General features: G+C 41.5%; 1 long non-coding RNA gene across 1 annotated transcript; it reads left to right on the forward strand.

Annotated features, from left to right (window-relative positions):
- Positions 1 to 12,138: 12,138 nt before the first annotated feature.
- LOC141937862 (uncharacterized) lies at positions 12,139 to 16,271 on the forward strand. The gene is made up of 2 exons (XR_012627099.1): positions 12,139 to 14,420; positions 16,031 to 16,271. It is a non-coding gene; the product is annotated as an uncharacterized LOC141937862 (long non-coding RNA).
- Positions 16,272 to 20,279: the final 4,008 nt, after the last annotated feature.

Consider the following 20,279-nt stretch of genomic DNA (forward strand, 5'->3'; position numbering starts at 1 on the left):
ATCAGTCTCAAAGTCCAGTTTCTTGAGAGCCCATCAATTACTACAACTGGCAGGTTTTTTTTCTGTTTATTTTCATTAATACAGATTTTATGTTTGTGAGCCTTTCTCTTCCTCCCTTTCTTAATTTAGCAAGATCCTGAGTCAGATAACCTTATTTAAAAATAAACATTCCCACTGTTGGAAGTGTGGGAAAAGCAAAACAGTGAAAAATCTGCAAAACACACATTTCCTTGACACATGGTGCCCAGAACAAACACCGGACGGGAGGAAGATCCAGTGATTTGTGTTTGCCATGGCGCCAAGGAGGAATGCAAAGCGAGGTGGAGGCCACGCGGTCCCATTCTTTCACTTATCTCAAGGACAGATTTATATCCTGCTCTTCTCCTTCTCTCAAGGACTGTTTTGAAGTAATCTGCCACCTTGTCTCTCACTCTTCCTCTTCTCCCACAAAAAACGGTGCACCTCTCGCACCAAGGAATGTGCTGTCTCATTATTCAAGAGATAATGGCTTGACCAAGTCCCACCCACTCACACATACTTAGATAAATACTACCCCAAGTTTGTATCTAACTTGGGAGGACGATAATCTGACACCAAATCAGAGGGACCGATCGATAAGTTTGTGCTTCTTGCCTCCCACCCCCCCAGAAGGGATGCCTTTTGGTAAGATTCCCTCAGCTACACCTGGGAACTTAGTGTATGTGATTGCAATCGTTTTTCTTTTTGTGTGTAGTGCTATATAGCCAACCTGCAGTTTGTGTATTTATCGCAGGCAATCTTAAAGAATCTGTAGATGTTGCATAAAAAATAAACTGTACTATTCGTGAACCTGACTGCTTCTTTTGAATGCAACCAGACTTACAGCGTATGGGCTGTTTGGTCTGGGTCAGACCTATAGTCACGGCCCCAATTGGCATACCTATTAAGAGATAAGTCCAGCTGCCCCTAGCCCCTCTAATCTCTGAGGATCAGCTAGAATGCAAGGGGATTAGTCTTACCAAATTTAGCCTCACCTTAAACACAACACCCATACTCCACATATTCTTACCAATTAGTGCATCTGACCAGGTTTGTTCTCATCACTGTCTCCCTTATCACTTGTCTGACAGGTTTGTGTCTCTCTTTGTTCTTGTTTATGGTTTTGAGAAAGATTATGATGACACTGTGACATTAAAAGAGGAAGAAAGTATTACAAAGATAAATGTCCTGTAAAATTTCTTTGATACATCGTAATACCAAAATATTACTACTAAAATTTCACTGTTTTCTAGTCGCAGATTGGAGAGGAGAAATACCCTATTTTAGCCATCTACTGGCTGAGTGTCTGGTCCAAGATTCATTTGGGTTCTTTCCAAAGTTGGTGAAGGAACAAAATATGAACTTCAGAAAGCAGTTTATTCTGTTTATGTAAACAACAGTCTTTGATATCCTTAGAGGATGACTCATCTGTCTTCACTGCTGTTTTGCTGATTGAGGATGCCAATTAAACTCAGACACCAGAGTGTAAAGAGTAGGCTTATTTTACTGTTAATAATCAAAGTATATAACCAAGTAATACAGAAAATAAGCAATAAGAAAAATACAGAATAGTACACTTAATTATTACTACATACAGTTAATTATAGAAAAATAAGATTAAGCAAGGTAATGCATCTAATGATTACTACACGATGGGGAGAATAGTGAATAAGAAAGATACATCACCACTTGCATATGTTACCATCATCCAGATCCGCAGACGCTGGGGAGCCTCAGTTGCAGTGAGTATTTGGAGTACTTTTCCCTGCAAGGGGGAAGTCCTATGCAATGCGTCCATCCTTAGGTGATGCATCCAAAGTCATGGCAAGAGGGTCCAGCCTTATATATCAAAAATCAGCAAGCCAAAATGACTTGCACCTTTCTTTGAGCAGAAACATCTGGTTTCATCCTCCTGTTGGATTCCACCCAAAGCCTGTCCAGGGCTCAGGGGGAGAACCAAGGGAGTTTCCAACAAGGCCAAACACTTGGATTCTTAGCCTTGAACAAGACCAAACAGAACCAAGGGAGTCTCTTCATCTACTTGCTTCTGTTCCCACAAAGTTTCCAACAAGACCATACAAGGAAAGTTGGATACATTCTCACAACATTCCATCCTCACTGCTGATTATATTTTGTCTAAGCTACATCTTTCACTAATGAGTGTACATATTTTATCACTGATCAGATAGTAATAATAAACGTTAATGGTAATACAGATTTTACTAATTAGCAGATACTGATAATGGATAACATTTTGTTGTGAGGTTCCTCTAGAGGTCAACTTTTTTCAGGGCCTATTATTCAGCCCCTAGCACTACAACTGCTGAGGTGGTTTTAAAGACTAGTTTAAGATTGGACAGACAATTTAAGAATGATTAAATTAAGTCACTTGCAGTCCTAACTGTGATCTAAAAAAAGTCTAAACAGATAATAGGCCAAAGGCCTAATAAAAAGGCCAAAACATGTAATAAAAATAATGGTATATGTGTATGATAGAATGTCCTAGTATAAAAATAGAGTCACACACAGAAAATTTTGAGTCTAATAAGAAGTAAAAAGACCTGACAGATGTATAGGAAACCAGTACTTCTGTATTCACTAAATGGAATTAAGAACCAACATATTTAAAATAGAGGAGAAATAGTATTTCCTTGTTAAGCTGAAACTGATCTGTTGAACTCTCCATTGTGGAATATTATATTGAAAAAATCTCTTTGTAAATGTAGGCAACTAAGGGGACTAGCTTCAACTGTATTCAGTAGGGGTAAAAGGGTTTTATATCCTAATTCTTCAAGGTATAAAATGTCATTAGATAAATTTTTTTCTCCATGTTATACCATTGTAGTTATGAATGCTAATGAGACTTTATGTCCTCCTATGGAGGCATACATAATGGCTCAAGAGCAGGTAATTACTCTTCACAGTTTTTATGGTAGTTTTTATGATCTGGCTACATTAAAAAAATAGTTTAAAAGATTTACAGAAAATATTTGATGAGGTATGTGAAATATTTACTTACTTCATGACTTTATGGAACTTCTCCCAACACATATACACACGTGTTTATGTGTCTGTATGTTTGTAAAATCACATACAGGTTCATTACAATTAATTCAAGTGCCTATATTTAGGACCCTGTTGCTTAAATGAGTGGGGAAATTTTAAAAAATCCTGCAAGACTAACATGCTTTTGAAAGACAGAGGAAAGTGAAATGGAAAAAATATTCCTACCCTCATGAATTTATCCATATATGTATTTAGGTTCATTAGATTAGTAATTTAGAATAAGGAGTGATAGTATTTAGAATAAGAAAATTTTGGCTGATTGTCTCAGGTCATGTGACATTGCTGCATGGAATCATCTGTTGTTTATTCTGGTAGCTGGTTTTAAAAATCCAAAGTTTATGGTAAAATGATCATCAAAAATCATAACATCGTTCTCACCCAAGAAAACAGAGCAGTATTCTTGAACATCCCATCTCAAGGTATTAGTGAGTACAGCCTGAATATAGTATACCTCCGAAAAGGTACTTCACAGGTGCTGTGTACCTCTGAAAAACCTGGTCAAAGCAGTTTTATTTTATAATCCCATGACTCCCTTAACAACTATGTCACTTGGGATGTGTTTTGCTGCAAATCATGTATTTGAAGTGAGAGTAAGAAAGAAGAATGTACTTCTACAAACACTTCCCCCAAACTATTGATCAAAGGAGAAAGAAAATGAAGACATTACATGATCTGCCCACTACTGGTGAATACAGTACAGATTAGATTAATTCAGATTAGATCAACTCAGATTAGATCAACTGAAGCATGTGTTAAAGTGTGTGAGTTCTTTAGGAAGTCACTAGTCCTGCCATCCAGTGAGATAAATGAGACTTCTTGCATATCTGAAACTTTTAGTACTAAACAAATATTGAATTAATTCTGATGCTGTAGAAAATGTGAAATACTCTCATTTGTTTCAGTTTTACTCAATGTTCTACCAGGAATATATGTGCTTTTCTTATTACTTTTATTATCATGAAGCTGCTGTGTAATCAAGCTAATAATGGATTTTGTTGTGAGTGGTTCGGATTTTTTTTCGAGGGGGGGGGGGGGATGCTGTATAGAAATGACACTATAATTTTTTTTAAAAGGAACATAGGATCACAGGATCACATTATTATTCTTCCAATTCCAAATTCTGTTTAGAAGGAAAAAAGAATGGCCAGAGAGAAATTAGTTGTGGCTCTGAGGCCATACAAAATGACTATAGGACAAACCTGCACTCTCCTACGTGAACACAAGTTCTCATATGACCATTCCACCATTGCTACTGCAGTAACTTCCCAGAAGAGGTTAGCAAAGATAAGAACTTTGAGCTGTGGTTTTGTTTAGTTTTATTTTTCAGGGAGATGACACATTTTTTTATATGGCAGTTATGATATCAGCAGATACTGAATAATGAGCAAGGTTTATTCCAAGAAGCTAAATTACCATCAAGCAGTTCCATTCCTATCCTCATTTTGTCACTGTGAAAAGAAGTGTTCTACCACTGCATTGATCTAGAAATCTGAGACATCATATCTTGTTTTAGCATTGGGGTCTGGCAAATACCAGAAGAATTAATGTTTTCTGAAAGTTTTAAACTTAAAATAAAACAAATCTGTTCCCTCAAATTTTTCACCATAAAATCAATGAGATGATTACTTTTTCTGGTAGAAGACTGACAAAATAATTTATGTTGCACATTTAAAATTTACTATGTAGCCATTAAAGGTTATTACTGCAAAAGACTTTATTAATAAAGATTTTTTGTGTAAAAGAAGAAGGCATACTTAAGGCATACTGTGAGGAGAAATTGTTCATCTCTAGGAGAAAACAAAAAGTGAGGTGTTAGAAAAATGATACAACCTTTCTTTTACCTACATGTCTTCTTAAACCCAGTAACAAAGTATTTTTTCCCATTGAATCAAGACTTTGGCATATCCATTAGAAGATGTCTATTCCTGTTTGTTAGGTACAGTAAACAGAAAGGTCCGTATTATGTATGCAGGTTTCCTTTCACGTGCAAAGATGATCAAAGACATTTTTTTGAAAATGTTGCTTTTAAATAATGCTGACCTGCAGTAAGCAAATCGAAATTTTTTCCTTTGGAAGGAGAATTGCTAGTTTAGAAAAAACAAGCACAGCTTTTCACTTTGCATCTTCAGTATTTATGAAAATGTACTTTGAAATCAACAGCAGCCCGTTGTGTCTTCACTGAAATACACTCCATGCTTGTTGCATGCAAGACAACGTTGTTAGAAATACAATGTAGAATACTACTGTTGTCCTTCACCTGGAGAAAATGTTAGGAAGTTCATAATCTAATTCATAAGTGAAGATGAGACCTTTAAATTGGGCTTTTTGCTTTGCCAGATATACTGTTAATCACATTAAGGAATAAAGTGCACCGTCAGAATGAGCTGCAGCACTGCATCGGATAAACGGTAATGAAGCTTGTTAATTTTAAGCCTGTCATACTGAACTTTCTTGTAAACACTCACTATATTTCAGAAGCATTTTTTTTAATGTATCAAAGTGCTAATATTAAAAAATACTCTTTACTTTCCCAAGTTTATAGATCTGTTTATGAGTGAAGAGCTGTCCATAGGAATACTTCTGCAGAACTGGGAACTTCACCACCTGTGTTCTCAGCCTGTGTATTACAGAAGTTGATGAATGGCACTGGAAGGGTGGCTGCAGGGCCTGGGTGAGTTCTTCAAGGAGTCTGTAGGTTATTCAGTGAGAACAGGGGTACTGAATCTGTCTGGGATGGAGATAATTTTCTCCATAGCAGCCCATAGTGTGGTGTGTTTTGGATTTGTGACCAAAGCAGTGTTTGTAACACTGAACAGTGCTTTAACAGCATCAAGGACTCCTCTATTTCTCACTGTGGCCCCACCAGTGAGTAGGCTGGGTGTGAACAACAGCCTGGGAGGGGACTGTGATGTCCCGCTCAGATGAGGGAGACAAGTGACTCAGATTTGTAAACGCCCAGCAGAGTGGGCAACAGTGCTACAAGTCTCAAAGTCCAAACATTTATTAACTTTCTACAACGTACTAATTGGATACACGATAACTGGCTACATATATAACGCGTTGTGGCAAGCAATAGAGTATGCCTTGCATTTCTTAATGGTAGTGAAGGAAAAGGGGAAAAAGCAAAGGAGGGAGATAGAGGGAATAGAGATCACTGGTCTGGGTTTTCTGTGTTGATCCTGTCAGCAAGGGTTCAAGGAGGTATCCGTCCTCTTTGCTTCATTGCACTCTCTGTTCCTCCCCACCCCCCCACCCCCCCATTTCTTCCCCCTCAATATTTCCTTGGGTCTGTCCCCTAGGTTGACCCACGTGCGTACGTGTCCCATGTATGGGGCGGGGTAAGGTGTTTCATGGGATGATGTAATTAGCATGATTTTGTTAGTCTTTGTTAGCATATTCAGGGGTGTTAACTTTAATATGCATTTCGTGGATAATGAAGCAAAGGTCATTCACCGGACAGATGGCCCTTGAAATCTGACAACATGCACCAGAGGACAGCCATCCCGTCTCCACAGGGCTCCCCCCTCCAGGTGCATCCTGTGTTATTTGGGCAGCCTTATCAGATTTGACCTCACACCATCCACCCCATGACTATAATTTCATTACTTGAGAGTGTTCGAGACATTCCTTAGCTCGGAGGGCCTCCACGCCCCCTGCTAACTTTTATCTCTTTCTCAGGATGTTTTTCTCAGTCCAAGTATTTCACAGGCCTGTTTTTACAAGTCGTCTCTCACAGGGACACAGCTGGGACAGCTGACCCAAGCTGACCACAGAAATATTCCATACCATGTAAGGTCTTGATCAACAATAAAACTGGGTAGGAGTAGTTTTTGCAAAGCAACTATTGCTTGGGAACTGGCTGGGCATCAGTTTGCTGGTGGTGAGTGATTGCCTTTGCATCATGGTCTTTCTATGAAGTGGCTCAGTTTCCAACAAAAAGTTGGAGAGTGACCTATTCCTTTTGCTCATTAGGGGACCTCTCTGAAACTGGAAATAGATGGTTTGAGCTTACTTCATGTTCAGGTGAACCTAGAAATCAGATTCTTACGTGTGAGTGAGAGCTTTATCTGTTATTATGAAATGGCTTTTGCTATAGCTTCTTTCATCCATGGTTTGACCTGAACTCTGTGTTATCTGAGTTTAATAGATATCTTTACAGTAAGCTAAGCAGGGATTTAGATGGAATTTTGGTGCTTAGCTGTGAATTGCAATAGCTGTGAGGCTGTACGGGGCATGTGCTGTGGCACTCATGGTGCACTCATCCAGTGAAAATGGGCTTTCCTGGTTGCTCAAATGTAGCAGCCATTGATTTCTTCTTTCTGTACCCTTGTTCTCACACCTTTATGGTAATTGGGGCCCTCAGCCAATAAGAGCTGATATTGACCACAGATCAGATTTGGCTCAGATATAAATGAAATCCCCTGGGGGAGTCATATTTAGCTGGTCTCTCCTGAAGTAGCATGCTACAATTGAGGACTCTCTTCTTGGGTTGGGACACCGCCCAAGGAAACTCCTTAAGATTTCCTCTAAGGATCGGGATGCTGCCCTAAGAAATTCCCTGAGGTTGAGAGCCCTCATTTTTTTAGGTGAGTGTTTGAGCATTTTGGGTTGTTGTCAAACCCTAGGAGTTTGTGTGATGATAGTTTTGTTCTCCACTCACAGACATTTGAAACGACCATTCTTATGTTTGAGGAGTGCTAGTGAATTGTGTTGAACATAAATTTTATTTTGGTCATGTCCTGATTTCTGTTGGGATAGAGTTAATTTTCTCTTAAGCTGGGAGGGGGCACAGCTGGAGCACTGGACTCAGATTGGCCAATGGAGTATTCTATAACATGTGACATTAAACTCAGTATATAAAGGAGATGAGTTCTCTCTTGCTTCTGGGTTTGTGATGGCAGGATCATCCTTCTTTTGCGATTGCTGGCTGGAAGCGGTTTGGGTATTGGTCAGCAGGTGGTGAACAATTGCATTTCACATTACTGTTTGGACTTTCTATTATTGTTATTGTTCTGTTTTATTGCAATCATTAAGCTGTTTTTTTAATCTCAACCGATAAGATTCCTTGTGTCCCTTGTGGTGGTGCAATTCCTCCCTGCCTCTCTCCGTGTTAGGCCATTCAATGCTTGGTGCAATTACAACCCCCTCTTGAGCCACATACTAATCTGGGGAGGTAAGAACTGCCAATGGCAGTGAACCAGAGAGTTAAAGTGCCCCTTTGACAAAGCTGGTTCCTGCTCTCCCTACCGCATAGAAATGGTTATAACAGTCTATCAACTCCTAACAGCCTAGTACACCTGTACTTAGGATGTGGTTGAGGGAGAACAATAACAGAATTGCAACTGGTGGAAGACATCAGAATACTTTATTGTTCGAACTAGGACATAGTAGAAAAAAGTATCTGGCAAAAGTCAGTTATCTTGGACCCTATAAATAGCAACCCCAAATGAAACCCTTTGAGCTCTTGCAGATTGCAGCAGGCCTGTGACCAGCATCTCCTCTGAGTCAGGATGCCTCTAGGGAACCAAAAACCTTAAGGTACTGAAACAAAGAAATTAACTCAACAGTCAGAATCCAATATAACTGTTAAGCAGGTATTCTTTATTAGCAGCGCTGGGGTCACCCTGGGGATTCTCCACTACAAGGGCTCCCATAAGGGCAAGAGACATCAGTTTACATACACACCACTCATACATATTTATTAGATTTCCTAGAAAGGGGTGTCTTATGATAATGAGTTCCCAGAATTCATTTACATAGTCCAAGCATGCGTAGTAAAAATAGAGTGAGGGTCTTCAGTGGTTGAGGGAAGAAGTACGTGGTCTTCTTCACAGTGTCTGCTCTTTCCAGAGCATGCGCTGCGAGGTAAAGTCCAGGTACCTTCTTCCTAAATCAGCGAGATTATCCTCCCTAGATTGTATCTCTGTGTCCTTTTGTTCAAGTTCCCCCTTATTTTAGTTTGTCCAAGTGCCCATTGAAGGCTGCTATCAGTGAGTTATATAGGGAGTGTTTTACTTTTGTCTAGTCAGACAAAGAGGCTTAGGAAAAACAGTTGAGGAGTTCTTGGGAAACAAACACAAGCAAAACTTTCATGCTTCACAGTTTAGACTTAGTCAGAAATTCACTGGTTTGAGTCTTTTCAGTACCATCTGCTGTTAGACCTGACAGGAGGCCAGGGCAAAGTTGACCCAGTCAAGACTTAGTTATCGCTCATTGAGGAATGCAGAAGTATTGTGAGTATTTACTCTAAACTTGAGAAAAGGGAAATTTTAACTTTGAGCTAGCTTCTCTTTCACCCACTCTCTCCCACTGTGTTTGGGTATAAACAGTCATTTTTGTGAGTATGAGTACATAGTTATTTCACTGGATGTGGGAGACCTCGGCTGGTCTGAGGGATCAGAATGTAAGTTTGATATTGACCTTGAGCAGATACCCGTATATCCTTAAGAGACTTGAAAGTCCCGAGAAGAGCTGAGTAAACAAGAGTAAGGAACTACCAGACAGGAACTGCCTGACCGCAAGGAAAGGAAGGTTATCGAGGTTGCAACAGAGAAGAGGTCATCCAATCATGAACTGTTAGTCTCTAATTAAACCAATCATATATGGACACATACTCCTAATAAAGTTATAAAAAGTCTTGTTAGAACAATAAAGTAGCCATTTTGCACAACTCGGTGTTTGTCGTGTCTGTCTCAACAGCGACAAATAGTGACCCCGACGTGATCCCAACACCGAGGAAATAAATAACTGTGGTGGGAAGAGCCGTGGAGATGGAGCCTAGTCAAGCGTAGCGGCAGGAAGAGCTGCATAGTCTGGACAACCTTTTGAAATTTGACACCGTGCAGGTGAGCGGCTGGAAAGAAAACGATGGATCCTAGCCTCTCTAAGGAGGAGGGTATGATTATGACAATGTGGAAGTTGCTGCTTCAGCGCAGGGGAGTCAAATTGGATGACGTAGTGCTCCGAAAAATGTTGTTGTGGAGCAAAGCGCAAGGATATGAAGCTAGCACTGTTACTGCATTTAGTGTGAACAAATGGGAAGAATTGGGACAGAAATTGCTTGAGAGTGCTTCTCGGGGTAATAAGAATGCAACCGACCTCCTTACAACCCAGAGGTTGTTAAAAGAGACTTTAAAGGACTTTAAGACGGAGAAAGAAAGATCAGGGTAAAACCCTTATAATCCAGGGGCATTCATGGTCCAGGCCCCGGCAGTGAGAGGTCAAGATATGGACCTAGTGGGGGGAGCCTGTCCTAAACGTAGACCACAGTTGAGGGCGAGGGGATTGTATGAGGACTCTGCTGAGGAAGCACAAGATGAGTTGTTTCCTCCACGAAGACCGAAAGCCCCTCAGGCAGCCCCCCCTTTGCCTCCCATCATGGAGCCCTCTGCTCCACCCCTCCCTCAGAAAGCACCACCTCCCTCTGATGAAGACAATGAAAAAAGCACCTGTGGTGTCTACCAACCTCTTTTTGTACCCCACACCATTGAAGAGACTGGAGATGTCAGCCACATTGGGAAGGACTTCATTTTTCTGGTATTAAAGAACTACAGAAAAGCATTAATGAGGACGGACTTTAAAACTCATTTACAACAGGTATACTGGAGGCAATCGCTCATGGCTGTACTCAGCATTCGCACCCCCCCACCTGCAAGCGCGGAGTTGGCAGCAGCGGCCCTAGGCCTCCCCGAGCCCCCCCCCCCCTCACGACTGCCTGCGGCCAGTCTAGCACCACGTCCCCGGCGTGCGTCCGTCCGTCCCACCTCCCCCGAACACCAAAAGTGGCAGTTTTTACAGAAGGTGCTGACACAGTGATGCGGAGTCCCTTGTCCATTCTAAAAGGACTAACTTTAAACCTTTCTGATGGTCAGTACACTAAAGGCCTTGATTTAAAAACAAAGGGGGAATTCTCTGGATACACCACATAATCAACTGGCAATGGCTTTATATACTCTTAATGGTGTTTTGATGTTTGTAGTATTTCTCATTTTATGTTGTGTGAGTAATAAGTGTAAGGAGCCACTTTGTATGATTGTTTTGTGTGTGTGAGATGCAGCCCAGCTGCAGCTGTGGAGTGTGGAATTTTCTATAATTTAGTCAATATTGATCAGGTGTGGATCTGTGGTAAATGGCAAATGGCAAACGGCTTATGGTATAGGATTTATGCTTTTGGCTTTGATTTATGACTTTTATGATTTAGCAATTGTAATTTTCTTAAACAGAAACCATTTTGCTTTGATTAGTAAAATCTTTATTGTGTATTCAACTTCATTTGTTTAGCAATATTAAGAATTAAAAACCCAAGTGTTTAACCTTATTAGAAACTGCTTTGTTTTTCCCCCTTGAGTGGTGGCCAGGCTCTGGGTGGAACCTAACAGGAGAATGAGATCAGATGTTTCCACTAAAAGAAAATTGCCAGTTATTTTGGCCTGTTGATTGAGAGGGTGGACCTGCTTGCAGGAACTTTGGATGCCTCACCTACGGATGGACGCATCGCGTAGGATTTCCAGCTTGCAAGGAAGGGTACTCTAAATCCTCGCTGCATCCAGGGTTCCCTGGCAATAGTGGATCTGAATATTAGTACCCCATTAAGTAAGTGTACTATTGTGTATCTTCCTTATTTTGTAATACTTAGTCATATGCTTTAATTATTAGCAGTGGAACCAGACAAGGGCCAGAAGAACCATTTCTGCCATTTGTGGATAAATTACAAGCAGCCATAGAGAAATAGGTCTATGATGCCAATTTAAGATTGACATTAACAACACAGTTATCTAGGGATAATGCTAATGAAGACTGTAGAAAGATAATTGAGGCATTGCCAGGCGATCCAACCCTGGAAGCCATGGTTACTGCTTGTGCTAAGTTTGGGTCAGTGGAACATAAGATGGCATCCTTAGCCAGTGCTATGGCAGCTGTCTGAGTAAAAGAACAAAAATGTTACCACTGCAGTCACACAGGACATTTAAAAGCCAATTGTCCTGAGAAGAAAGGGATAAAAACTTCTGGTCCCGTAGTAACGTCTTGTCACCGATGCGGAAAAATGGGACAGTGTAAATCTAAATACCATATTAACGACAACTATTGTCGGGAAACGTGAAGTCGAGCGCGAAGGGACGTGCACCAACGCAAGTATTCCCTTCAATGGCCCTGCAATTTCCATCAAGGCTATCCTCTGTGCACGACTCACAGGACAAACCAGTGGGGCAGCAGGAATGGAGGTATCCACTGCCGAGCAAGTAATATTATCTTCGCATTCTGTGCAAAAGGTCCCCCTTGCGGTGCATGGACCAATTGACAGAGATCTGAGTGTATTGTTAATAGGACATTCAAGTGCTACCTTACAAGGTATCAATGTACATGTTGGTGTTGTTAATGCTAATTATACTGGACAGATAAGTGCTATGGTTTCTACTTCAACACCACCCTTGACAATTCCAAAAGGTGCTCGTATTGCTCAGCTTGTCCCTTTTAAGAGTTGTGTTCCCAGGTCACATCCAACAGAGCGTGGAGATGGTGGATTTGGATCTGCTGGCATCCCTCAAGTCATGTGGACACAAAACATCTCAGACAAACGGCCTCAAATGACTTGCGTCCTCGCAATGGATGGCGCCCACACCCTCACAGGTGAAGGTACCTGGGCTATTAGACACGGGGGCTGATGTTACCATTGTCTCCCAACTCCATTGGGCTCAGAGTTGGCCCGTTGTTATGATGGACACTGGGGTATTGGGGCTGGGAGGCATGACCCAAAGCTTAATAGCAGCTAAACCTGTAGCAATTCAGAATCCTGAAGGACAGGTTGCCACATTATGACCATATATTACTGCTGCTCCTCTGAATTTATGGGGAAGAGATGTCCTGGGAGCATGGGGTGTGAGGATTACAACAGATTTTTAACAGGGGCCACTGTGCTTAAGGGCATACGACAACCTACCCTCACTTTAACATGGCTGACTGATACACCTATTTGCGTAAATCAGTGGCCCCTCAACCCAGAGAAGTTAAACGCCCTCCAGAGGTTGGTAAAAGAACAACTACAGACTGGTCATATTGAATCCTCTCACAGTCCCTGGAATACACCTGTGTTTGTAATAAAAAAGAAATCAGGAAAATGGCAATTATTACATGATTTATGACAAATCAGTGCCATTATGGGTAGTATGGGTACATTGCAACCAGGACTACCGTCACCTACTATGATCCCAGCAAGGTGGACTATCTTAATTGTGGATCTGAAAGACTGTTTTTTTACCATTCCATTAGCAGAACAAGATAAAAACAAATTTGCTTTTTCGGTTCCTGTCATCAACCACACAGAGCCCATGAAACGTTATCAGTGGAAAGTGTTACCTCAAGGCATGAAAAATTCTCCCACAATTTGTCAATGGTTTGTAGCTCAGGCACTCTCAGGCCTGCAAGAACAATACCCTGATTCTTATTGTTATCACTATATGGATGATATTCTTCTTGCAGTATCTGACCTGACCCAGTTGGATGACATGGAACGATCAGCATTATATCATCTTAAACAATATGGGTTGGTTGTGGCTCCAGAAAAAGTTCAGTGTACAAGTCCTTGCTTATACCTAGGTGCAAAATATTGGATCAGACTGTAGCTCCACAGCCAGTAATGCTGAATAGGGAAGTAAAAAATCTCAATGACATCCAAAAGCTATTGGGAGCAGTTAATTGGGTTAGGCCCTATTTAGGATTGACATCTTCGCAGTTGAGACCCCTAATGGAATTACTGAAAGGGGATTCTAATATTTGTGCACCGAGACGGTTAACCAAGGAAGCACATCAGGTACTCGATGAGGTAGAAAAAGCAATACAGAACAAACATGTTTATTGCCTGGAACTAACAGAAGTTGTGCAAGTTTTTGTTTTAACAGGTCACACAATTCCGTATGCATTACTTTGTCAATGGAATGAAACCTGGGCGGATCCTTTACATGTGCTGGAATGGATGTTTATACCCTATCGATTCAAAAAGACAGCACCTGGTATTTTTGAATTGATGTCTCACTTGATTATTAAAACACAGACCCGTTGCCTTGAACTTGTGGGATGGGATCCAGCAACCATTGTTATTCCAATTCAAGCTGAATATATTGAGTGGTGCCTAGCAAATAACATGGTACTGCAATCTGCATTGGCAGACTTTCAAGAACAAATAAAATACCACCTTCCCAGCCACCCAGTGTTGAAACTGGTGCATGAAATTTCGACTGGGAACAAACGGCTACATTCCACAAAGCCAGTGGCGGGGTTAACTGTGTTTACAGATGGATCAGGAAAAACAGGAAAGGCAGCTGTGATGTGGTTTGTGAATGGTGAGTGGCACAATATTGTCACAGAACAGGAAGGGTTGCCGCAGATTGTAGAATTTAGAGCGGTAACTGAGGCCTTCCACAGATTTACAGAACCTTTTAATTTGGTTACAGATTCTGCTTATGTTGCAGGATTGGTTCAGCAGTTAGAAAAAGCAATCATCAAACAGGTGGATAATGAAATATTGTTTAATTTGTTACAGTTCTTGTGGGAATTGATCCAAAAACGTGAGAATCCCTATTATGTGTTGCACATTAGTAGTCACAGTACCCTACCAGGATTTTTGGCAGAAGGGAATGCACGGGCTGACAGGCTTGTGTCTATAGCCATTGTCAGTCCAGTGCCAAATACTCTGCAATAAGCCCAATCATCACATCAATTTTTTTCATCAAGGTGCCAGAGCATTACAAAGACAGTTTCATCTTACAGCTACAGAGGCAAGAGCCGTTGTAGCATCATGTCCTGATTGTCAGGGATAGCAAGTGCTGTATTATTATGGGGTGAACACCAGGGGGTTACAGGTGTTGCAAATCTGGCAAACAGACGTTACACACATTGCAGAATTTGGAAGGTTGAAGTATGTACATGTTTCCATTGATACTTTTTCACATGCAATGTTTGCCTCCGCACATGCAGGGGAAAAAGCCAGAGATGCCATTCAACATTGGCAAAAGGCGTTTTCTGTTTTGGGTGTCCCTGAAACAGTAAAAACTGACAACGGCCCTGCATATGTCTCCGGACCGGTTAGGGAATTTCTACATAGATGGGGGATTCAACATATTACTGGCATCCCACGTTCCCTTACGGGACAGGCAATTGTTGAATGTGCCCATGGTACCCTGAAAAGCCTACTTCAAAAACAGAAAGGGGGAATGGAAGGGGAGCCCCCAGAGGCCCAGTTGACAAAGGCCATTTATGTATTAAACTTTTTAACCATGCCCGAGAAAGGGTTGGTCCCTCCCATTGAGAGACATTTTGCCTCTTTTTCTTCAACTCAGGAGGTACGGAGAACTGCCTTGGTGCGTGTTAAGGATTTACAGACGGGGCAGTGGTCTCAGCCTTATAACCTAATCACCTGGGGCAGGGGTTATGCTTGTGTCTCCACAGAACATGGGCCGCGTTGGTACCCTGCCCATTGTATTTGGCTTGTTATGGCTTGTTGACTGATGTTGACAGTGTTAGGCATGCTACATTACAAAATAGAGCTGCAATAGATTTTTTGTTATTAGCCCAAGGACATGGTTGTGAAGACTTTGACGGAATGTGTTGTATGACTTTGTCAGATCACTCGAAATCAATACATAAAAGTATCCAGCTTCTGAAAGGAGTGAAGAAGTTAGAGGCAAATGATGGATGGGATTGCCTGAATAATTTGTTTAAAGGATGGGGACTATCAGGGTGGTTGTTATCTTTGATAAAAACTGGGTTGTTGCTTTTGTTCATCATTGTAGTTGTGTTATTAATGTTGCCATGTCTTGTGTCTCTGTTGCAAAGAGACCTGCAGCAGATGGCACAGGCAATTTTTGTAGCACAAATACAAAAAGGGGGAATTATGGGAGAACTAGGCTGGTCCGAGGGATCAGAATGTAAGTTTGATATTGACCTTGAGCAGATACCCGTATACCCTTAAGAGACTTGAAAGTCCCGAGAAGAGCTGAGTAAACAAGAGTAAGGAACTACCAGACAGGAACTGCCTGACCGCAAGGAAAGGAAGGTTATCGAGGTTGCAACAGAGAAGAGGTCATCCAATCATGAACTGTTAGTCTCTAATTAAACCAATCATATATGGACACATACTCCTAATAAAGATATAAAAAGTCTTGTTAGAACAATAAAGTAGCCATTTTGCACAACTCAGTGTTTGTCGTGTCCGTCTCAACAGCGACAACTGGATTCAAATACTTTTGTCTGTCTGTTTGTATGTCTTGTGTTTGTGAATGTGCATATGTATATGTATTAGTTTAAGGTACATTAAGGTACAAATAAGGTACCTTAAGGTACTAGCTAGTGTGAATCTTGTCATCTTCGAATTTGTAGTTAAGTCACTATTTTAATTTTGACATATTATACTGAATTATTTTGTAAATCTTTAAATTGGTTAATGATTAAGTGCTGCTAGTTGTTAATAAATCTTGATCTGCTGCTAAATCTTTATCGTGTTAATTTTTTAATCTGTGACATCCTTCCAGTCTCCTCCCCCATTCACTGGGTGGGGGGAGGTGAGCTACCAGCTGCGTGGTGTTTGGCTGCCAGCTGAGTTCAAACCACAACAGTCCTTTTTGGTACCCAGCGTGGGACTCCAAGGGTTGAGATAACAACTGATCTGATCGGTATGTCATAATTAATTTGTTATAAGCATTCATTATATTGTCTTATTAGTTATCAGGCTTATCAGTTGGTGGTCATGTAACTTGGTTTCTTAAAATTTCATCAACTCATTTGCTGTATATAGTCCCCATGCTGCTGACTACCATCTGTGGGAGTTGGATTAAGATTTTTGTTTTGCTGTACTATGTTACACTGATTTATGGCATGATGAAGTCATCGCTCCTGAGGCTACTTTCAATTGTGTTTCACAATTTTGGGAATTTTAGATATCCTTGGAACGTTGGCTCTAACACTTACTGCCTTACTGCCTGAAGCCAGTGTGTTCCTGCATGTGATTCAGGCTTTGTTCAGGTTTTGTTCAGGGTTAAGCAACTATTTAAGAGTATCATCTGGAGATCTACCCCAAGGCTGGAGAATTGTGAGTGGCTGGGGGTGTGGGATATCATGGACAAGTACCTAAGACAGTGAGCACCTCCAGCATATTGGAACTTCACTCCTGAACAGGTACAGAATCCTGAAGAGCTAATAAAATATTTTGGAAGAAGTGTGCTGTCGCCCTGGTAATTCCAGAGAGACACAGATCACTGCAATATGCTGGAGCCTGGTCCATGCCTACTGAGCCCTATTAAACAGTATTCAGTACCCTCAAAGGGAAGAGAAGGTCTCTGGATCTGATGATACAAGGAAATGATCACCTGCTTTGTAACTTATTTACTTATAACAATTTACAATGATTTCTGAATATTGCTTAATAATCCTGCTTGCCCTGACTGTTCTGTGGAAGCTTACCAAAAGCTACTGTTACTGTGTTCATCAAAACAAAGCAGTTTCTGTGGAAACTTACCAAGAATTACTCTGTTCGGCAAAAATGTTTCTTGTCCTTGGAAAGCAGATGTGCTCTAACTAGTTTAGTCTTTGTAATGAATGGATAGCCATATATGGACAGTAGAAATGGATACACTGGCACTTTTAGATAAGATAGAATGAGTAAATTGGCTGAAACCACTCTTGTTATTCAAGAAATTGGCTAAGAGAATCTGCGCATGCTCCGAGGAGACGACCACCAGGAGGCAATGCGCAGATGCAAAGAGAACATAAACTGCTGACACCAGCCTTTTGAACTAACCCAGCCTTACTTATGCATATGTATATTTGTATTATGTAATCCAATGAATATGTATATCCACACTCTGTAAGTTTTTGGTAAAATGTACTGTTAATGTGCAAGCTTTGTGGAGAAATCCCCTTGCACCCCGGCGCCAGAGTAAACATACCTGATATATAACTCTCTCTGAGTTGTAGAGTCTGTTTCCACAAATCACTAATAACAAATTGACAGATTGCAGCCACATCCACAACAGCCACTGCAGCCACTCCAGCTCTGGCAACAGGTATTGCAGCTAATCCAACCCTGATGACAGTCACTGTAGCTGAATCAAAGAACCAACCCATGACAGTGTCATTTATTCCTATACATAAGAAGAAACATACAAAAAGATCCCCTTGCACTCTAAAGGATGACGATTAGCCAGGACCATCACTAGAACAGGAGGAGGAGGCAGAACCAGTGGTAATCACCAGATCCTTGTTCCTGAGTGAGCTGTGAGACATGCTAAAGGATTTCAGCTGCCATCCAGGTGAGCAACTCGTTACCTGGTTGCTCAGATGCTGGGATAGCAAGGCCAATAGTATGGAATTAGAGGGTAGGGAGGCCAGGCAGCTGCAATGCCTGACTAGGGAAGGGATATTGACAAGGCAGTTGGAAACAACATCTCAGTCTCTGGAGGCAACTCTTGTCAAGCATGAGGGAGAGGTATCCCTTTGAGGAAGATTTTTTATGTCATGCAAGTAAGTGGACCACTATGGAGAGAGGTATCCAATACTTGAGGGAACTTGCCATGAAGGAGATCGTTTATTATAATCCAGACAATGCATGGTTACCCACAGGTCCAGAAGAAGTCCAATGTACCTGGTCCATGTGGAGGAAGTTTTATGGAGCACATCATCATCATATGTCAATGCATTAGCAGTAATGGACTGCAGAGATGAAGAGGGGCCAACAGTGGATGAATTGGCTGGTCAACTCCAGCAATATGAAGAAAGTCTCTCTTCCTCCCTCATCAAAGCTGTTAAAAAACTCTCCCAAGAACTCCAGCAATTCAAAGAGGACATGTCCTACTCCCCACCTTGTCACATCCCGCTCAGATGAGGGAGACAAGTGACTCAGATTCGCAAATCCCCAATGGAGTGGACAACAAGTCTCCCAAGTCTAAACATTCATTAACTACCCATAATGTACTAACTAAACACACGATAGTTGGCTAAGTATATAGCAAGTTGTGACAAGCAATATAATATGCCTTGCATTTCTTAATGGGAAAGGGAAAAGAGGGAGATAGAGGGAATGGGGAAATACAGATCACCGGTCGGGGTTTCTGCGCTGATCCCGCCAGCGAGGGTTCCAGGAGGCACAGGAAGCATCTGTCTTTTTCACTTGCATCCATCTTCTTCGCTTCACTGCACTCTCCAGGGCACACCCCCTTTCTTCCCCCTCCCTTGATTTATACACACTTTCCTTGGGTCCATCCCCTAGGTCGATCCACACACCTATGTATCCCATGTACGGGGGGGGGTAAGGTGTTTCATGGTATGGTGTAATTAGCATGATCATGTTAGCCCTCGTTAGCATATTGAGGGTGTTAACTTTAATATGCATTTTGTGGATAATGAACCAAAGGTCATTCACCAGACAGATGGCCCTTGAAATTTATCCAGGTGCACCAGAGCAGAGCCGTCCTGTCTTCACAGGGCTCCCTCCTCCAGCTGCATCTTGTGTTATTTGGGCAGCCTTATCAGCTTTGACCTCCACAGAATTCATCCTGTGACTCATAGTTTTGTCTTGCGAGTGTTTGAGGCATTTCTTAGATCAGCCTCAACTTTTGCTTTCTCAGGCTGTTTTTCTTAGTTTCTCACAGGCCTGGTTTCTCATCTCTCATACACCTGCACAGACTAGGATCTCAGCTATTAGGAGTAAGCATTTCCCTGCTCAAGAGAACAGGTATACACCACAGGAGAACCTGTAGTATTTCCTGTGTGACCATGGAAAATACATGAAAATGGGATGGAAAAATCTACCTAGCTCCTAGAAGAGCGGATACATGAGTTGGAAGGAAGAACAACTACAAATCGGGGTTCTTTCAGGAGAAATGCCTCTCCAGTTTCCAGCAATCAGTTGTCCAAACAGATCAGAAAGGTTGACTATTCTCCTGATCCTATGAGAAGAACTTTTGATCCATATTCATGAGGAGTGACCAAGATGAGACTGAGACACGTATGCCACACTAACCCATTCATTGATAGTGGATACTATGACCAGTGTTAGAGGGGCCCTGCCTCTAGCCAGGTGGAGGAGAGGGACAATCGAGTTTACTGGACTGTGGTGATTCGATCGTCTGGCACTTCTGAACCCCAGGAGTATAAGGCTGTAGTGGACACTGGCACCCAATGTACCCAAATGCCATAGAGTTTTAAAG

The sequence above is a fragment of the Strix uralensis genome, chromosome Z, assembly GCF_047716275.1.
Source record: "Strix uralensis isolate ZFMK-TIS-50842 chromosome Z, bStrUra1, whole genome shotgun sequence".
Classification (NCBI taxonomy): domain Eukaryota; kingdom Metazoa; phylum Chordata; class Aves; order Strigiformes; family Strigidae; genus Strix; species Strix uralensis.